Below are 15,435 nucleotides of genomic sequence, written 5' to 3'. Positions count from 1 at the left end.
AATTTAAATAATTCTTGAGAGAATCCAGCTTACAAGACATTACATTCACTGAGAAAGTTTCATTCCACGTAGTTATGGAATAAAATCAAGGCTAAATTAAGCAAGTTCTGAAAATAAAGTTTATGCTGAAAGAAAATAAAATTCAGACTAAATTAAGAGTCCAATGTTAATGTTTTACTAATTCCAGGTAATAGTTCCTTCAGTCTTGCAATGTTACAGAAAGTTTAAAACACACTTCTTGAATTATTTAATGTCCATAGTAATCACTGTTACCTGAAGTGAGCCTTTCTCTCTGCAATAGAAGCATTAGAGAAGGTGTACAAAGTGTTATCCTGCACTGTTCAAAGAAAATCTGGTGGAATAAGCATTACCTACACCTAAAAAAAATCGAATTGTACAGCAAATTTTACTCCATCAACTTTAAGTGTGCCCCAAACCATGCTTCCAAAAGGTCACGGGAACTTGAAATCCCGTACTCTATTACAATATTCATCTAAGAGAGTCGCATTTATTTTTTTATGAAACTCCCTATTAGCAAGGAGAATTACGAAGTATTTCCCATTTTTAAAGGACACCGCAATGTCTTTCTAGGTTGGTTGAGTTAATTAAAAGGAGATCGACGGGTTAATAATCAGTATATTAATTGTCACAGAGACGGTGAGTAAAATTTCCTCCTGATGACAAACATGGTTTTATAACTAAGCGAGCAAGTAAAGTTTTCTACAAAAAAATTTAATGTTCTCAAAATTGTATCTCAGTTGTGTATATTGAAACATATCCTTCATACAATAAGACCATTCTTTGCTTCTTTTAGGGAATACAATGAAAATGAAACAGCTTTTGGACATAAGATACACAAGAGGTATAAATTATACTTGTTATATGAACACAGGTGCACACATATTTTCTAGCTTAAAAAAGAAAAAAAAAAAGCATTGTTTACCCAACACTTTGCTTCACGTGTTAAAGGACTAGCATCGCTAACTGTTTAACTTCTGTTAAAGGTGTTTGTTTTTGAAGCTTTATCTTTTCTTGTCAACCTAATTTTAACAAAGGTTAAATTACAGGTATTTAAACTTACAATGTTTATTTTCTACTGAATAGAAGATTTCTTCTTTAAATTTCTGCATGCCTATTTCCAACACATATAAAAGAAATGAAAAAGAATATACTTTTTCTGATTTTTATCCCAACCCTTTAAATGTCCTCACAATACTCATGTGATAAAAAGCTTGTAACCCAGGAGGGGCTATGGAGATGATTCAGCCCTACTCTCACCCCACCTCCAAAGGAAAGTGAAAAACACTAGGTGCTAAATTGCCAATTTGGCTAGTTGCCAAATTGGTGTGCGTGCCCTAGGTCGAGTTACTCACCATGAAATAGTTATACATAAATGCTCACAAGAATAATTTAAAATTTTTGAGAAGTAACTGAGAAGCTCAGTGTAAAACACAGATAAATACTGGAAATTAATGCGTATCTGAGAAGGGTTAATAGCCAGCAGCAGCCCAAATTACAGTAGTCTTTTTATTGAAGCAACAGAAGATAAAAATTACAATCAAATAAAATAAGTAAAATACTAACATTAATAATATGTTAACAATTAATCTACTGCACTGTGATTTACCAAGACCAGAAGGAAGTCCAGATATCAGATTATACCATGTTTCATTTGCATAACCACAAAGCCGTATCTGTTCTTCACTCTCTTTTTTATTGTTTTTCTGGTATCTTTAAAAATAACCTATATGGATACCTTTCCTTCCTTAATATTACACAAAAATCCAATCTCCTCTCAATTTCTCTCTCTCTTTTCCTGACCCACAACTGTGACTTCAAACATAGAAAATCCTGTTCCCCAGAGACCATTGTTTTCTGTTCCTCCATCTACCATTTCCTCAGATCCCTTTACCACAAAGCCCCATATCTCTGTGAGCCACGTTTATGTAGTACATGTAGCTGCTGCTAACTTGCTTACCGCATCTGACAGGAGAAACCATAGGCAAGAATAATATGGCCAACCGGTCCATCATGACTTGGACATTGTAGGGTTAGGGGAAGACATCCTGAGTAAGATGGGAGATGAAAGAACCCTTCCTGATAAGACTGGAGAGATGGCAAACTAAGAAAAGATTCCAAATTTGCAGCATCTGACAGTCTAGAAGAGAATATGGGTGGTGGGAACAGAGGATTTGTGTTCAGTAAAATGTATTACCTTACAATCCTACCACACTGTAGGGGGTAGGAGGCGAGGTGCCTAAGAGTGTTGATGGGGAAAGAGAGACAATTTGCCCCAGGGGAAATTCTTGTTTTATGTCCATTATCCCAACATAATAATTGTTCTTATCTTTTTCATTCTCATAAATGGCTCAGTTTAGATAAGTCATCCTTCCAACCTTCAGACCCATCACCAGTTCTGACTTTTGAATAATTTAATATAGCCAGGTCTTTTTATTTGCTCGTTATAACTGCCTTGTTTTGCTCATTTTCCATACCAAAATGTCAGATAAGGTTGATTACTAAATATGTTAAATTATTTTGCATTATAAATTATTTCTATATTTCAGCTGATGGTCTTAAAGTCCTTAAAAATTGTTCTATTACATGTACCAAATTAACTTTGTACAAAGAAAGAAAAATTAAACCATGGCAATTTTGCTACTCTTACTGTTTTTTCTCTCTAGCCACAACTGTTCTTTAACATATCAAATTTCTAGGTACTTTAATTTACCCATTTTAATACCCAAAAGAAAAAGTTATTATTTGTAGAAGAAAAGCATATAGGTAATAGGATAAAAATGCTCTTGCTGCTCCATTATAGTTAAAATAATTGACTTGATAACTCGTCAAAAGTGCCTGGACACTTGCTATTTACTTTCCATGGTCTCTAGGCTAAAATAATTGTTCTGTAAAAGCAATAGTCTGAGTTGGTTCTTATATTTTTGATCTCTAACTTAGATTACAAATTTACAGGAAAAACAGAAAGTATTTGGGAATTCTTAATAGCATTTGTTGAATTACATAAAGCCATAATTAAAATGTATGAATGTAGTTGTGAATTTTCTTGAAGGTTTCACTCGCCTTCTTGGTTCGCCTTGTTATGATCATCTAACGTAATTATGTAATAGGCCCTTTAAGCAGGTTCGATTTCTTTATTCTTTTTTTTTTATTACTGGTACTGTTTGGTAGGTTATTATCACAATAAGAATGTTGTCTTATTTCATTTTTTTAAGTTTATTTATTTATTTTTGAGAGAGACAGAGACAGAGACGGAGCAAGTCCAGGAGGGGTAGAGAGAGAAAATCCCACATAGGCTCTGCACTGTCAGTGCTGAGCCTGAGGCAGGGCTCAAGCTCACAAAACACGAGATCGTGACCTGAGCCTCAGTCAGAGGCCACACAGGTGCCCTGAATTTTGTCTTTTTTTTAAAAAAAGTACATCACGATTCTTTCAAAAAGAATCTGAAGCAAGCACTAAGCATTTTCTAAAATTTGAAAATATAAACCTTAGAAAACTTCAGTAAAGTCAGTAATACCCTCATCCCCATCGCTCTGGACACTAAATCACCCTTCACCCTTCCATCCATTCAATAAATATTCACATTAGGAGTCCCTGTTCTGTGACAGACACTATGCCCACTGTATGGCTTCACAAAGTTAGCCTTTCAATCTTCAAGTCTTGGTCTGTAAAATTGGAATAATAATTTATACTTCCACTTAGAAAATTACTAGCCAGCCCTGACATCTCAATTCAAACATCATCAGTTCTTCAAATTGTTCATGACCCTTCATGGAGTCCTAGAGCACTCTCTGAGCATTTCTATCAGAGCATTTGCATTTCTGCATTGCAATTATTTTTCAATTTTCCTTTCCATTTTTAAACTGTGAACTTCTGGAGGGCCATAATTAGATCACTTTTGGAAAAAAAAAATCCCAACAGTTAGGTTAATAGGCAACTAATGACATATCATTGAATCAAGTGAAAGAATTAATTAATTAATTGAAGCATTATTATTAGTGGCATTAGTTTATCTCCTGAAATGGTAGACTGTTTCAATGTGTGAAATCAATGAATAAATCTGAAATATAGCTGATTGAATTAAATTTCATATTGCACTTCATGATTTAGATTTTCTTGATTTACCAAACAACTCATAAAGGGCATGGATGGCAATAGAGCTGTCCTTTGCTGTCAGCCTTAACCCCATCTCCCCACAATGTTCTCTTCTGGCTTGCTCTTTTTCTCCTTTATTCTTCTTTCTTTTCTTTTCTGTTTTCCTTTTCTTCCTTCCTTCCTTTCTTTCTAGTAGTTGTACCAATTTTATTACTTTTACTAAGCCATTTTATCTTCCTCACATTCAATGCAAAGAAATAAAACACTATAAAGAAAAATGCGTCCTCGTTATTATTCACAATAAAAAGGGTCTGCTTCCATTCTGCAGTCCTGGGCATATTCTATAATAAGCAGCACTTAATGGCCCGTGTGGATCAAAGCACCATTTTGATTCTGACCCACTGAATAGAATCTCGTGCATATTTGGTGACTGGACTAACTTCATGGGAGTTGTGATGTATTGAACTATTTCTGTGGTATCCCCAGATCTCACTAAATAAGAAAAGACCCTACACACACACACACACACACACGCACGCACACACAATTAATCTGTCTATAAATTACATCTTTTGGCTCTTTAGTGTAAGGTAGAAAAAGGGGCCCTTTCTTGAGTACATGAAATTCAAGTATTATTGTCGTCTAAAGATTGTTGGATTGCTATTGCGTCTGTTATGATGAAAACAGGGTGTACATCAAAACCATTGCCAGATTAAGAAACTTCCACAACTTGTCCCAATTCTTCAAATAATGGAGCAAGTTCCTTTTCTAAGTTGACAATTAGTTCTGTACTGGCATTGCTGCTGGCTATGAAAGTCACAACCAACTGTAAATGATCGAATTGAACCACCTGGTGGATGATACTTTTATTTTTTGAAAGAAGTTTGCTCCTTTGGTCTGTTGCAAAGGCAAAGGTAGATAAGAAACCAAGGTCTCAAGGCGTGCTCGGGAGCTTTATTTTTGGCCACTTAAATAACAGGAATTCCATCTCTATCTGACATAACAATTGCATGGAGTCCTTCAACACCTGGTAATTTTCTATACAGGAATCACTTTAGGCCATCCGCCATGATGAACCCCTTCCTCTACAGGTTCAATCTCCACACCTGGCTTTCTGGGCTGCTGTGTTCTCTCCACTGTGAATTCAGGAAGAGCTTCAAAGAGAGTCTCCCCTGAAAGCCGTGCTCACAGGATTTGTACCTCCTCTGTGCTCCAGGAAGCACTTCCTCTGCCTTTGAGGCCCGGTGACAGAGGCAACCTGCTCTTCTTCTAACACCATCTCCGTGCCCTGAACTTCTGGCTAATTAACTCAAAACTGGTGGGTTTATTTATACCTTGGGTGAGCAAATTCAATGTCCCATAACAAAAAGATTGCATAAGCTAATAGGACAAAAACACACTTATGCAGTTTTTGCAATAATAAATTTATTTCAAACTTTGCTGTTATGCCAGTCTTGTAAACTGAACGTCAGCCCTGCCCCTTCCTGTATTCTTGCAATGCAAGGATGCAAGCGGGAGCATGGAAACTACAGTTCCCAGAATCCCTCACCCACAGGATTTAGTTTGAATCATGAGCTTCAGATGGCAGAGAAAAGGAGAAGTGCCATTTCCCTCTGGCAGCAGCAGGCACCTGCATTGACAAAGAGACTCTTGAGATTTGTATCAGCCACATGCATGCCACACGCAGCTAACATCCTCAGTGGTATCTTCCTCTGATCTGTACTTTCCTCCTCAGGGTCTTCCGGGAGTTCTCCTAACACCTCTTTCTGCTTGAAATGCATGATGCTTTCTGCTTTCCTGAAGAAAAAGATTCTGATATAGTGGTTATGCCAAAACTTAGATATGTGATACCTGAGATATTTTTTTTTTTTAAAAACCTTCTTGGTTGAACAGTTGAACCTCTTCTTAGCACCTCACCTCCATCTTCCTTCTCTGCTTGATTTTTCTCCATAGCACAAAATCACTGTCTGACACCCTGGATCTTTTACTTTTTAATCTTTTTAATTGCCCGTCATACTAAATGGTGAGTCCCCAGTTTCTAAAACAGTGCCTGTTACGTGATTGTTACTCAATACAAGTAGTTAAATAAATGCATGAATCTGAGGGAGTGCTTTTTCATTCTTCCTGAGTGTCAGTAAACAGAAAAAAAAAAAAAAAAAAGGAGAGGAGACCCAACTAGAGTAAGAAGAAACAGAGCATGCATGTTTTAATTTCAAGCAAGTTCTTATCCTAGTTGACTAGTACTCCAGCCGTGTTCTTCCTTCATTGTCTACTATGGTCACCATAAGTTTTAACTCACTTGAAAAGGGTAATAATCAGCCCAGCACTAAGTAGTGTTTTTCTCATGGTTTATCATTAAATTCCATTGTGATCTATAGTTGCTTATAATTTTAATCAAGAAGAATTCAATTTGGGGGTTGATAATTTTGATATTTCAGAAGAATATTCTAAGTATATAAGCAGGTCCTTCACACGAATTAGGAAGAAAGCACTAATACCTCAACCAAGGGCAAAGGGCATACACTGACATTTCAAAAAACAAGAGATAATGATCATAATAATGACCACATAAGTATATAAATAAAGTATTTAAAATCGTTTATGAAACTAATACAATTTGAGATTCACTTTTCATGAAAATGTTTAACCTAAAATAAATGTCTAATTAAAATAATACCAAGCATGTGGAACATCCTTTATACAAAATTCGTATTGGGGCGCCTGGGTGGCTCAGTCGGTTAAGCGGCCGACTTCGCTCAGGTCATGATCTCGCGGTCCGTGAGTTCGAGCCCCGCGTCAGGCTCTGTGCTGACAGCTCGGAGCCTGGAGCCTGTTTCAGATTCTGTGTCTCCCTCTCTCTGACCCTCCCCCGTTCATGTTCTGTCTCTCCCTGTCTCAAAAATAAAAATAAAAAACATTTAAAAAAAATTCGTATTATAAATTGATTAAAGCTTATGAAATGATTTGGCAAGTGGCATTAGTAACCATAAAATAACTCATTTTCTAGAACTTAAATCTCTGGGAATGAATAAAGGAAAATACAAGGCATGTGAACAAACGTACTTACTTACAAAATTGTTCATCCATTGTTAATTATGTGTTGTCAATAACTTCAATTTGTTTATATCTTGTCTCTTTAGTCTATAATGTCTTTGATGAAACTAGTCAGAGTTTAGCAATCAGTTCCTTTGTCTAAATTTATCTAAAACATATTAAATATTTCCTTTTTTTTTTTTTTTTTTACTGACTCTTCTGCCTTGCTTTCCGATGGTCTGACTGGAGATACTGTTTTTTCTAAAAATGTTTCTAATAAAAATGGAGTATATCTTTAGACATTGTGTTATTAAGAATTTGATGGCTATAAAATCACCCTCCTCTCACCCTACCTGCCAAATCTTGCAAGTCAATTTTGTTGGATAAACAGTTCTAAATTGACAGCTCTTTTTCTCTCAGCACTTTCTAGCACCTATAAGGTAATAGTGTATTTTCTTCTACCTTCAATTGTTTCTGTCCAGAAGTTAGCAAAATTGGCAGTCAACCTGTCATTCCATTGTAGATGATCTTAATTAGTTTTTTTTTTTTTTTGGTCACTTTTAAAATCTATGTATCTTTGGTTGGGTCATTTCATCAAATGCTTTATAAGTGGATTTTTAAAAACTGCATCTATCCTTTTTGAAAATTGTTGGACTAACAAGAGGATAGGACGATGGGAATTAAATTCTGGAAAACTTTATCAATTGTCCCTTTTAATATCCTTTTAAATACCTTTAAATACCTTTAAATATCCTTTTAAATACCTTTCTACTAGATGTCTATTCCTTCTCAGTAGTATCTTCACCTGTCCTTTATATTTTTACCCAACTGATTATCTAAGTTGTGTATCTAATTGTGTATCTAATTATCTAAAATTATCTAGATCTATCCAGATCTATTTTCCAGTTTATTAGTATTCTCTTCACTGTAATCTGCTATTTAATTCTCCCAGCAGAAGAGTTATTTTCAATCATTATATATATATACATATATATATATATATATTTATGTGTTTTTGTTTTTGTTTTTGTTTTGAGAGAGACAGAGTGGGAGCAGGGGAGGAGCAGAGAGAGAGGGAGACACAGAATCCAAAGCAGGCTCCAGGCTCTGAGCTGTCAGCACAGAGCCCGATGTGGGGCTCGAACCCACAAACTGTGAGATCATGACCTGAGCCACAGTCAGATGATTAACTGACTAGGCCGCCCAGGTCCCCCTCAATCATTATATTTTTATTCCTGAAGAGTTCCTTTTGGTTCTAGTTTCAGACTGGTCAAGTTTATATTCTGGTCTCTTTCCTACACAATGAATATATATTATTTTATAAAATATATTAAACATACTTATTTTTTTTTTCAACATTTATTTATTTTTGGGACAGAGAGAGACAGAGCATGAACGGGGGAGGGGCAGAGAGAGAGGGAGACACAGAATCGGAAACAGGCTCCAGGCTCTGAGCCATCAGCCCAGAGCCCGACGCGAGGCTGGAACTCACGGACCGCGAGATCGTGACCTGGCTGGAGTCGGACGCTTAACCGACTGCGCCACCCAGGCGCCCCTAAACATACTTATTTTATATTTTTTGAATAATTTCTCTTTGTAGGTCTGACTTCTAATTTATTGAGTTTTTTCTATAATATGGTTGTCTTTTTCCTCATGTATTTGGTGACTTCCTTATTACAGGCTCAGTTTTCTTAGGACTATACCTATAGAAATTATTTGAAGGCTTTCTTTAAAATGGATCCCCCCAGGGGGGGGATTTGTGGCTGCTTCTGCCAGGTTCCTTGTAGCATTCCCAATGCACGACCACTTTAAAACACAGGTTCTGCCTGCAGATTTTCAAGCCACTGAATTTGTATTAACTTCCAGTCCCAAACTGGCTTGGGATCAGGAATACTTAGGAGAGACTTGTTTTCCACCCACCCCCACCCCCCTCCGTTCTGAGTCAATACCTTATGAGAGAGAGTTACCTGGTGAAAACATGGCCTCCAAGATTCCCAGTAAGTGTGCTGTCACTTCCTCTTTGCATTTGGTTTTGCCTTCTAGGTCACATGTTGTCCAACAACCCAAGCTCTGGCCCACGGTGGATAAGCACATGCCCATTAAACAATTGCCAGCTACCCAGCTACGGTGCTTGCCTCCCAGGGAAGTCTTTCTTTCTCACTGTATCTAGCTTGGGCTTGTTACACTTTCCGGACATCCAGCCCGGTGAGACCTTAAAGTCGTGTTTAATGTTTTATCCAGCATCGTCTAGTGTTGTGTCCCAGGCAGGGTTTCTCTGCACATCTGCCATAGTGTTGGAAGGGGAAGACCTGTTTTATTACTTGCATTACTTTCATAATCAGACCCAAATAGACTATTTTAACAAGTCAGAAGAGATTTGGTAAGGCACTATTTCCCTTAGGTACTATTGCCAACTATTTAAACACATTATTTTATAAATATAAAAGCAGCAGCTATAACTGTCATTTTCACAAAATGAGATTTCAACAAGTCTGCCTGTGCATAATTTGCCTATTTTTTTTTTTCAGTGTCAAAACAGAGTTAAAACAGAGTTACTCTGAAACTTGAATTCGTCCCTTTTTTTAATCTGTGGCACAGGAGATGCCTTTTGGCCCCGTCTGGTGGGACTATCATTCAAGAGCATCTCAGTCTCCTTGGCTGCTTTTTCCAGTTTCGGGATCCATGTGCTCAGAAGGAGAAGCGTACATAAAACACTCTTATAAACAAAGCTCAAAGAAAACATCTTGGCTTTGGAAGTAAATTGCAAACCGAAAGCAAAATTGATCCCATTCAGCAGATGTTTCTGACACATTAGTAGAGCTCTCTATCTAGCTCATTAGTAGAACACGTCACCAGTTGGTGAGTGTCCTGTGTTAGAATAATGAAAACTACTGGGGTCATGGTCACACTGGGCTGCTAGGTGAGAGGCATATTATGCTTCTTATACCATATTTTGTGGCTTTGCATTATAATAGAGTAATGCAGGAAGCAGCAAAGTTTTTATGTTACAACACTTAAAAGGAGAGAGGATACCTTTACTGACTAAAGCATACTTTTCATTTCATTTACCATTATTTAAAAAATTAAAAATATGTCTTTGCACACAGGTGGCTCTCTTTTCTATGGGTCCGTAGGTCATGTTGCTTTGGAATGTTTCTTTTAACATTGAAGGATTGATACATGTCCACGTATTTATATTCACATATAAAAATTCTCACTTTGATTAAATCTTCTCCTTTATAAGTAATATTCTATTAAGACTGTGATATTTTTAAACTGTATTTTAACCCAGCTATACGGGAACCCCTTGAGATAGTATTGTCATCCTGTGGAGGAAGATTTCTTGGGAGTTTCACTTACAGGAGCTCTGGGGTTGTTTATACATATAGTGCCTAGAGATAAAAAGTGTTAGAGAATTTTCAACTCTCCGTATAGTACATTCATTTAATCGATGATTATTTTCTAAATTTTTATTTTTCAGAGAGAGAGAGAGAGCCAGTGGGGGAGTGACAGAGAGAGAGAGAGAGAGAGAGAGGGAGAGAGACCCCCAAGCAGGCTATGCACTGTTACCACAGAGCCCAATGGGGGGTTTGAACTCGTGAACAGTGAGATCATTACCTGAGCTGAAGTCAGACGCTTAACCAACTGAGCCACCTAGGTGCCCCAATGATTACTTTTTAACATACCTGCTTCAAGAGAAAACAAGAAGAAATCAACCTTTATGACATTTGAAGGATTGGGAGAAAATTACCCAAGTGTGTTTTCCTTAATAATTTCTTCTGTGAGATGCTTTGCTTACCAATATACTCCCAATGCTTTGCCTACCTCTCCAGCAATCTTCCTAGCTCTGTTCTTCCCTTCCTTCATTCCTTCTCTCTCTGTTTCCCTTTTCTTTTTATAAATACATAATTCATAGAGAACATACTACCCTTATTTAATTAACCAGTCTATTAAAAAAGAGAGCTATTGACTTATGTTCCCCACTGCTTACTTGGTAGCTTAAAACTAATGTCAAGCAAAGAATTTAAGAGAATATATACACAGTTTGAAGTGCAAGTGTTGAAAATCCAAACCTATTGCATAATTGTGTCAGGAATATGTCTCTGTTCAAAGAATTCTCAACACTACCTTGAAATATTTGTTTCTGGGCATCATACTCAACCATCAAAATGATCCACAAGTGTTTGTTAAAAAGCAGGTTTCTGGGACCTACCAGTACCCAAAGAAACTGATTTTTTTTTAATTTTTAAATGTTTATTTATTTTTGAGAGACAGAGTGCGAGCAGGGAAGGGGCATAGAGAGAGAGGAGACGCAGAATCTGAAGCAGGACCCAGGCTCTGAGCTGTCAGCACAGAGACTGACTTGGGGCTCGAACTCAGAACAGTGAAATCAAGACCTTGAGCCAAAGCCGGACACTTGACCAATTGAGCCATTCAGGCGCCCCATCAAAGAATCTGATTTAATACATCTGAACCGGGGCTCTTTATTTTGCATAATTAAGAAGCTCTTTGCAACATAACCAGAGTAATTCACACCTCAGGATTATGGACCAGATGGCCTGAGTCTGAGTCCTGTTTCTGTCACTTGCTAGCTGTGTGCTTTTGGGAAAGTTACTTAATCTTCCTATACCTCAATTTGTCATGTGTGAAGCAAATATAATCATAGTGCTTACCTCAAAGGATTACTGGAAGAAAAGCATGACCTAATGCGTGTAGTGCTTTGAACTGTGTCTGGCACATATTTAATATCTTACCATGCCAACTATTACGATTCTTCTTGACAACTAAAATGTTCGAATCCCAGAAGTCATCCATTCTTCTTTTGCTAACTTTGGTTGTTGTTAATGTTTTCAAATCAACTTTATTAGATAAATGTACATACAATAAAATACACTCATTTTAAGTGTGTAGTCCGATAAGTTTGAATACATGTATATACCCTCAGAACCACCGCCACAATCATGACCTAAAACATTTTCATCACCCAAAGAGTCACCTGTGCCCCTTTGCTGCCATCTTCCCACCCTGGCCCCAGGCAACTACTAATCATCCCTCTGTCATTACAGATTAACTTTGCCCTTTCTAGAATCCCGTACAAAGGCAATCATGTAGGACATGTATTCTTTTATGTCTTCCCCACTTCCCCCAGCGCAATGTTTTTGAGCTCTATCCTTGTTATTCTTTGTATTAGTCGTTTCTTTTTTTTTTTTTCTATTGCTGAGTGGTATTCCATTATATGAATATATCATAATTTGCTCATCCACTTATCTGTTGCCGGACATTTGAGTTGTTTCCAGTTTGGGGCTATTATAAACAGTCCAGATAACCTTTGCTAGAAGCTGGCACTAGTTTTTCTATTTAAAAAAATAGTAAAATAAAAGGCTCAGAAAACAGAATCTGTCTTTATATGGTCAATTATTTTGGAAAGTCTAGAAATCTTATAAAGGCACGGTGGGGAATGGGGACTTAGCTAGAGAAGAAATAGCAATATTGAAAAATAAGTGTGTTTCGAATTAAGTTAGAACGATAGCTTAACCATAGCTATGGACTTTTTGTTTTGTTTCCACAGACATCATATCTGTGTATGGCTGAAATGTTCTTTTACATGTGTCAGTTTTTACTTAAATGAAATATGTTTTACGAGGTGAAGAGTTACACTCAATAAATATCTTTGAACAAGTGTCTCAAGTGTTTCCTTTGCAGTATTCATCAACCCATTCATCTTAAGGACTTCTACATCACTGTCTCCACTCTACATTTTCTTGTCAATTTTCTGAAGTCAACAGCAGTAAATATATGGAGGTCTGTAGGCTACATCGGCCACCTTTTGAAGTGCAATTCATGGAATAATACTGGTGCTATGTAACGATATTGGGGCTAAAAGAGTCAATGTGACTAGTACTTTAGGACACGAGCCTAGAATCTGGGGATCTGTTGTATCAGTATGTTCAGCAAATTTTTCAAATATGAGAATCGAGAAAGCCGCTCCATGGCACCAAAGTACAGGGACATTACACGGACCTAGAAAAGGGTGGAATGGCATCTGTTGCAGTCTCGATGAACTGAGGATGTCCGAAATCACCAATCCGGGTTCCGTTTTGCTTCATAGTTCCTCCTTTCAATTTCTCTTTCCTCTCACATTTGATAATAAGCAGCCAGAAAAGCCCAAGCCACGCCTTCAACTTTTTGCTTAGAAATCTCCGCTAAACATTCAAATTCATTCTTTCGGCAAACCTGCAGACTCCAGTTCAGCTAAGTGTCCTGCCAGTGTATAAGGATAAGCCTTTCCTCCAGTTTCCAGGAACGGATTCGTCATCTCCATCTATGTCCTCACTGGCAGCGCTTTTAACATCATAATTCGACCAGTCAGATCGCGACACGTCAAGTGCTCTGTAGAATGCTATAGGCTTTCCCAACCATGCTTCTACTTCTCCACCACGTGGGGTCCTCACTAGCAGAGTTAACAGCCATGTTTTCACTGACAGCTCATTCAAAGCAACTCAGGCTTTTAAAAAATCATATTCAATAAAATTCTTGCAGGCTTTGCCGATGCCCCATTTCAAAGCCACTTCCCCATTTCTAGGTGTTACCACCGCAGTTCACTCTTCAGTACCAAAATGTGTATTAGTTGCCCACTGCTGCTGCAACAAATAACTGCAAACCTAGTTGCTTGAAACAAACAAACTGAGACTCTGAAATGAGTCTCATTATATTAAAAATCAAAATATTGGCAGGGCTGCTTCTTTTCCGGAGGACTTCAGGGAGAATAGGATTTCTTACCTTAATCCCGTTTCTAGAGGCTGCACACATCTCTTGGTAATAACCCCTTTGCATCTTCCAACCCAGCAATTGCTGGTAAGGTCTTTCTACACTGCATCACTCTGACTCTAACCCTGACTGTCTTGTCTCCATTTTTCATTAAAAAAATTTTTTTAAATGTTTATTTATTTTTGAGAAAGAGAGAGACAGAGTGTGAGCAGGGGAGGGGCAGAGAGAGAAGAGAGGGAGACACAGAATCCGAAGCAGGCTCCAGGGTCCGAGCTGTCAACACAGAGCCCAACGCCGGGTTCAAACTCATGAGCCATGAGATCAGGACCTGAGCCAAAGTCAGATGCTTTACTGACTGAACCACCCAGGCTCCCCTCCAGTTTTCATTTATAAGGACCCTTGCGATTACAGTGTGTCATATGGATCATCTAAGATAATCTCCCCATCTCAAGGTCAGTTGATTAGCAACCTTTTTTAAAAATTTTTTTTTCTTTTTCCTTTTAAAGTTTATTTATTTATTTTGAGAGAGAGAGAGAGAGAGATACAGCGGGGAGAGGGGCAGAGGGAGAAAGACAGACTCCCAAGCAGGCTGCACGCTGTCAGCACAGGAGCCCCATGCGTGGCTGGAACTCATGAACCATGAGATCATGACTTAAGCCGAAATCGAGAGTCAGACGCTCAACCAACTGAGCCACCCAGGCACCCCAAGCAATCTTAATTCTATGTGCAACCTAATTTCCCCTTGCCATATTGTAACATAGTCATAGTTTTCAGGGATGGCATGAGCATCTTTGGGCAAGGAGGGCACATTATTCTGCCTACCACCCTATTTGCTGATAACAAACACCATCTGTTTGAGACAACATGGTGAACATTTCTGTCACCATTAGAATCTCTTGGAGTCCAAACTGCTTCATGAATGTCTATACCAGAGCTGGAAATTTAGGGACTCCAACCCTCCATGGCCTTTTCCTAATTAATACTTCACATTCTAAAAGGGACATTTTGGAGTACTAACATGGCCCCCATAATTACAAGTTACTAATGTAAAGTCTGTCTAACTAGTTGTATTTCAAACGAATTGAAAGTAAATAAGCATAAATAAACATTAAAAAAAATTTAGGAAGTAAATAATCTTAAGAAGGAAGAAAAAAAGAGTAATAAAGGGGAAAAAGATAATGAAGTTATCTTTCTTGTGTTTGACAAGTTATCCTGATTTGATAAACAGTACAATCAAGTAGTTTGTTTGCTAAAAAATAAAGTGAAGCTCTGCCTGTGACATATATTTAAAAAGGATATAATATACAAAAGTATACAATGTTTCTCATATCTTCCCTCCTGCCACATTGCCCCCCCCCCATTTCTCTCTCAATTCCCTTTGGTTTATGAAGTTGTGTTTGGTTCTTAAGTGGACCAAGAAGCCAGCAGAGATGACTTAATTAGTCCCATTACTTTATTTAAACTGACTTGGTAATAATATTCCAGAAAAAAAAAAAAAAAAAGATGCTGGTTCTCAAAATT

The 15,435-nt window shown here is 37.6% G+C and overlaps 1 pseudogene; it reads right to left on the bottom strand.

Annotated features, from left to right (window-relative positions):
- Positions 1-4,770: 4,770 nt before the first annotated feature.
- On the bottom strand, positions 4,771-5,183 carry LOC101091692 (annotated as a pseudogene).
- Between the last annotated feature and the right edge of the window lie 10,252 nt (positions 5,184-15,435).

Source organism: Felis catus, chromosome B1, assembly GCF_018350175.1.
Source record: "Felis catus isolate Fca126 chromosome B1, F.catus_Fca126_mat1.0, whole genome shotgun sequence".
NCBI lineage: Eukaryota > Metazoa > Chordata > Mammalia > Carnivora > Felidae > Felis > Felis catus.
The sequence above is the reverse complement of the archived record's forward strand: the minus strand, read 5'-3'. Positions and strand labels throughout refer to the sequence as shown.